Genomic DNA, 6708 nt, shown 5'->3' with positions numbered 1-6708 from the left:
CACACCTTGGGGAGTTTTTGCTTACAGAGTGATGCCTTTTGGGTTGACCAATGCACCAGCTACATTTCAAAGGTTCATGAGTCAAGTCCTGGAGCCTTACTTGGGAAAGTTCATACGGGTGTTTTTGGATGATTTTTGCATTTATTCTCGGCGCATAGATCACATGGAGAAGTTAAAGATGGCCTTAGCTAGGATTGATGAAGCAAAAGGGTGTCTAAATCCTAGCAAGTGTCATTTGGCTCAAACAAAAGTAGTCTTGTTGGGGCATATTGTGTCTCAAGAAGGCCTGCAAATGGATCCTGACAAGGTTCAAGCAATCATGGCATTGCCAAGTCCTGAGAGTGTCACTGGTGTTCGCAGAATTCTAGGAAAGAGCAAGTATTATCAACGCTTTTGTGATGATTTCACAGAGATAGTGCATCCCATGAACTTGTTGACAAGAAAAGGAGTTTCTTTCCAATAGGATATGGAGCAACAAGAGTCTTTCCAGCAACTTAAGGAGGCCATGAGTAAGGGCCCAATATTGAAGCCCCCTGATTGGTCTCAAGACTTTTATGTAAATCCAAGTGTATCTTTGCATTCAGTTGGTGCTGTATTGCTACAAAAAGGAGAGGCAGGTAGAATGCAACCCATCTATTATGCCAGCCGACAGCTTACAGATGTGGAGACAAGGTATGAAGAAATGGAGCAGCAAGCTCTCTCTTTGGTGTTTTCAGTCAGAAAGTTTCGCTCCTATTTATTACCTCGACCATTTTTCTTCCTTACCTCTTAGTCTGTATTAGCATATCTAGTTCACAAGCCTAATCCTGGGGGGAGATTTGCAAAATGGTTGTCAGAGCTTCAAGAGTTCTCTTTCTCTTTTCTCACTCAAAATACCACTAGGTCCACTATGGCAGATTTGCTCACAGGGCGGGAGGATCTAGGAGAAGAAAAGAAATGTAAGGAGAACATTAAAGATGAAAGGGATACACCACCAACAGCTTTTGTTTTGTATTTTGATAGGGATTTTAGTCCTTCCTGCCAACAAGGAGCCGGGGGGATAGTCTTGATGAATCCTAAAGGTCAAGAGGTATGGGCAACAGGACAAGAGCTTCCAAGTATCACAACTAACAATGCAGCTGAGTATAATGCTTTGATTCTTGGTTTGGAGGGTTGTCTTCAAAGTCAAGTTAAAGAATTGGAAGTAAGAGGAGATTCTCAGCTTATTATAAAGCAAATGCAAGGGCATTACCAGACAAGAAGTCCTCATTTGAAGGAGCTTAATCAAAAGGCTATGGCACTATGTAGTCAGTTTGATTTTTGCAAGTTTGTTCATATAAACAGAAAAGAAAATCAAAGGGCAGATGAGTTAGCTACTCAAGCCATTGTAGTACCAGACCAGGGGGGTGGTTTTTTGGGTAGACACTGGATGGCCAAAACTACAAGATGTTCAGAAATATGTGGAAGAAGGCATGTTGCCTCGAGGGTTAACTCAACAACAGAAGCAGAGATTGGTTACATTTGGCCACGCCTTCATAAGGATGTATATGAATGTCACAAATGGAACCTATCAGCTTGAGGATGTTGATGGCATGGTGATACCCGGATGCACCAATGAGTATCACCTTAAATTCTTCTATGCTCGACCACCTTGAGGGCCAGCAGACCCTCTCTCTACTAGAGAGGATCTGCTGGGGGGGGAAAGATGTGACGCCAAAAATTGATATTTTTAACTTGGCATTGATATTGTTTTTCTCTATGTTTGATAAGAGTTTGAGTATCAAGTGATAGCCTAGCGGCTCTCACTTATTTCTATTTTCTATGATATTGTATGGGATTGAGAGGATGAGTGGAATGGCTCATTGTAAATACCATAGGTATGAATTATAAATACCTTGGTATGGGGTGAGAGTTATTTGTGTATGGGATATTATGAGTTTTTTAGAAAATAGGAAGAGTGAGTCATATAAAGAGGTGGGCTCATGTCCATGTGTTCCAATAATATAAGAGAGGCCACATGCCAAGCGTGTGGAAGGCATGTGGAGGAGTGTGAAGTCAAGAGGAATCCTTCTAGAACTCCTATGTGGAATAAGGAGGATGTGGACATGTGGAAAAGAGAGGGTCCCTATGGGCTCCATGTGAGGAGACTCTTGACTTTCTCAATATTTTAAGAGTCTTGAGCATCTTTTGATGGGACACATGGCAAGAGTAGCCAAAAAGGACATGGATGGTGACATACGTGCTTATGTGATTGATGGGGAAAGGAATCTACAGGCAGCAATTGTAAATGGGTGAAGGAGGGTAACAAAATCTCTATAAAAGGAGCCCTCCTCTCCCTTGTTCATCAGAATCTCTTCCACCATTAGGCCTCATGTTGCTGTAGCTCTAGTCTCCCTAAGCCTCTTCTATGAGCCTTCTCTTCCTCTTGTAGATATTCTCTTATGTAGACTCTTGAGTCCTTCTCTCTCTAGTTTATTCTCTCTCTATGAGTAGTCTTGGAGCTTCCGCTCCCTCTTGTATGTATGAAACCTCTTCTTCTCCCTTGTGTTTGTAGTGTTGATGTGGATTCTCACTCTATTTGTAATGAAGGTCACTTCAGGTTCTCTCTCTCTCTTGAGTGTCTCTTCCCTTTTCTTTCTTTCAAAGCCTTAAAAGTTCTTTCTATTCGGCTGCTCACTGTGCATACATGGTCTATTTGTTTCTCGAGCCACCATGCAAACTTCTTCCCCTCTTCTAAGCGAAATCTATGAGGGCTGGATCGTTGATGAAGGTAGAGTCTTGAGGGAGCATCCTGCTCAGGCGAAATTAGCCTGGGTGGAGGGTAGTTTTCATGATAGTTTGACCCCCTGTTAGTGTTTTGCTCATAACTTTCTGCTCGGTAGTCCGATTGTAATGAAATTTATATCAGCGCAAAGTCTCTTCAAGGGCATGTTTCTATGTGATCAGATCTTGAATCAGATATTGTTGCAAAAAGTTATGAGTCTCTGTGTTTGACAGTCTATTTTCATGACAGTTTTTACCCCCGTCTAGTAAACTGTCCATAACTTTTTGGCCACTTCTCTGTTTTTTACGAAACATATATCAGCGCGAAGCTCTCTTTAAGAGCATGTCTTTATATACTTATATCTTGAATCAGATACTGCTGCAAAATGTTATGAGTCTCTTTGTTTGACAGTCTGTTTTCATGATAGTTTTTACCCCCTTCCAGTAATTTGTCCATATCTCTTCAACCGTTTGTCTGTTTTCAATGAAACTTATATCAGCGCGAAGCCCATCTCAGGGGCATCTCTTTGTGTACTTGAATCTTTGATATCATGTCTCTACTGAAAGTTACAGGCCTCTGTGTCTAATGACAGTTTGTAGAGTGTGTTGAGCTAAGTATAAAGGTGTCTATGAAGGAGGTGCAATGTTTCCTCGGAATCTACCCATCCGACCTAATCAACCCCTTCAAACTCCTTGATATATATTAGTTCATGTCATGTTGAGCTGCAAGATCTTCTTTCAACAACGTATCGCTCTTCTCTTTGGTGCAGACTGGCTCGCTGAGATTATGGCCTCTGCTGATCCTTTCCTTCTCCCTATGCTTGACTACAACATCACTTGGGATGTTACCATCTTCATTCTCATCTAAGGGAGGAAAGTATGGTGTGGTATCTTGGCATAAAAGCTTCTTTCTAATGTCTCATTCTCAATGATAAGTATCTTTGGCAATCAATTCGAATGCTGCAGGAAGTGAAGAGGTGCGTGAAGTTTATTACCCTCAACTTCATGTCACAGTGGGAACCATGGATGTGAGCGAAAATAGTAGTGGAGTTCTCAAGCTTCCCATCCTTTCATAGCTGTTGCAACTCATCTTTCGAAAAAAATATTGTTTTAGCGGCCAATGGAGGTGGAATAGGATTATCAACATGACAGTTGAAAGCCATGTGATAATCGGGTACGGGAGGCTAACACCAACCAAGATGAGTTCTTTTTGTGAGGCTTGCAAAAGCAAGAGGATGAAGAGGCAAAAGTAAGGGTAGGGGGAGGGGATTCTATGCAGGGAAAAGGAAGGTTGAAGTCATTCGAGAAGGCAACGAGGAGGGGCAGGAAATGAGTCGTACAGAGGAGATGGGGAAGGGGCAGCAGGATGAAGTGGCTAGGTGCATTCAAGGGGCTCAAGGAGGTGCACACAAGATGGGATGACAGGGCTGAAGGGGGGAAGGAGAAGGTGGGGCTTCATCACGGGGGATCATGACAATTGTGAGGACATTGCAAATGTGAAGCAATAGGAGCTATGCCATGTTTCTATGTGGAGATGGCTCCAAAGAGACAAACATTGTCCCACCACAATTTTGGGAGCATTTTGATGACCTCACTCATGCTTTGGAAGAGGGGGATAACTTTGCACTTGTTGCTACCTCTAGGGAGGACGAGGAAGATGACCTAGACTTTGTGTTGCAATACATACCAAACCCAAACGTAATCATGAATCATTTCATGACAATTGAGAAACAAGATATGAGAAGTGGGATGCAGTTGTTGGAGGTATCTGTTACTAAAAGCCATCCAAGATAGGGTGACAATTAGATAATGTTACATAACAGTCTGCAGATGCATGTGTACTCTCATCTAGTAAGAGCTGTTAATTTTTAGATGCAACTTGTGTTTAAATGAAAGGAGGGGAAAAGTGTCTTAAAAATGGGCGTAGACACACATGAGCACATCATGGGGTGTCTTGGAGTAGAGGACTAAGAGTACAAGAAAATGTATGCCTCTTATCCTTAAAAAATGGAAAATGTGTTTCCAATCATCTTGTACAACCACCATGCTTGTTTAGTAAATCCCAAACGAAGGAGAATGTATACAGCCACTGTGTTGGTTGTTGTAAGTCCTAAACTAATGAAATTGTATGCCACTCATCTTTTTAATAAATGAAGGGAAATATACCATGATGCTAGTTTCAATCTCATTTCAATAAATCCTAAAATAATGAAAATGTATGCTACTTATCTTGTACAACCATCGTACTGGTGGCAATTAATTCTAGACTTTTCCTATACAACCATCGCACTGGTGGCAATTTATAATCCTAGACTTTTCTTGTACAACTACCGCGCTGGTGGTAGTTTATCCTAGACCACTTATCCTATACGACCAACCACCACGCTAGTGGTAATTAATTGTAGACCACTTTTCCTATACAACCATCATGCTGGTGGTAATTGATACTAGACCACTTTTCTTATACAACCATCGTACTGGTGGTAATTAATCCTAGAGCAGTAATCCTTTATAACCAACCACCATGCTTGTGGCAATTATTCCTAAACCACTTATCTTGTAAAACCACCACACTGGTGGCCGTTAATCCTAAGCTACTTATCCGATATAACCACCTTGCTGATGGCAGTTATTCCTAAACCACTTATCTTGTACAACTACCGTGCTAGTTGTGATTTTGAAACATCTTGCATAAAGGAAACTTGTGACAAGAACTTTGGAAAATAATTAAGTAAATATGTACATCTCAAAAAGTGTTGTAAAACCACTATTTTCCTTTCTACTTTGAGATCGCTTCATTAGGGTGCTTTGAGCTCTTTCACCTCTTTGATCTCCCTTTATCAGGTCTCTTTGAGCTCCCTTCATCAGGTCCACTCCCTGAAGGAAGTATTATCTTGAGCTTGGGCTTCTTCCCTTCAGGCCCCTTTCCTCCATGAGGCCCTTCACACTCCTTTTTTTTGCCCAAATGGAGAATGCAATTGCAATCGCTACTTTTTCACCGTGGATAGCTACAGAAGGTAGGCACATTTGGTCTACCCATGACATGGGTAGTGACAAAAAATGAACAGTTTGTTTCTAATTGTATAGAAATGCCATTTTGACAACATCGCAAGATCGAGACACCATGAAATGCAAAACAAACAAGTTTCTTTTTAAATCTTGAATCAAAACTTGCACTAAGTTATTAGCATTGGATGCTAAATCAAGCTTGTGTACATGTAAAAAATATGGTTTTCTCTTGTTGTTTTCTACCACATACAAATGCATCCCCAACCATGATGTAGTATCTATTGCTGTGTAATCTCCTTATCTTTAAGGTTTTTGTCAAACCATGTCTTCTTTGTTTGTCTACTGTCATGGCATGGTAGGCAACTGACCTTGTCTCTGTATACTTTTCCAATTAATAGAGTCTTTCCTTGAGGGACCCATGGTCTCCCATACTAAACATAGGCTTCGTATTATAAATTCTAGTGGGACCACTACTTCAAGGCCAGACACCAATTACACACATGTTTGTGGACTCTTATGTAGCAGTTCATAATTGCGGCCTCTCTTGGATGTTTTTTTGTACCAAAAAGCTCCGACTACTACATCCCACTTCTCATAGGTTGTTCCCCAATTCTCCTTAGTTGTTTCCTCAACCTTGTACTTAGGTTTTATGCAATGTAATAGAAAGTATGGGTCATCTTCCTTGTTCTCCCTAGAATCTGTAACAACTGCAAAGTTATCCCCCTCTTCCACACGGTCACGATCGAGGTACGTGGCATGCCGCATACCTCGATCGTGGTATTTTGAAACCCTAAATTTTCGTATATAAAGAGAGGGACCTCGATCGAGCCCCTCATTGTTCAGACCTCGATCAAGCTCCTCCTCATCAAAATCGACGGAATTGCTGGAGTGATGGAGAACAATGGACGAAGATCGACAGAGAACGACAGAGCGACGGAGATGGACAAAGCGAGAGAT

This window comes from Dipteris shenzhenensis, chromosome 3 (assembly GCF_047967505.1).
Source record: "Dipteris shenzhenensis isolate YYH24624 ecotype China chromosome 3, Dip_SZ_1.0, whole genome shotgun sequence".
In the NCBI taxonomy this organism is placed as follows: Eukaryota; Viridiplantae; Streptophyta; class Polypodiopsida; order Gleicheniales; family Dipteridaceae; genus Dipteris; species Dipteris shenzhenensis.
Note: the sequence above shows the minus strand (reverse complement) of the source record.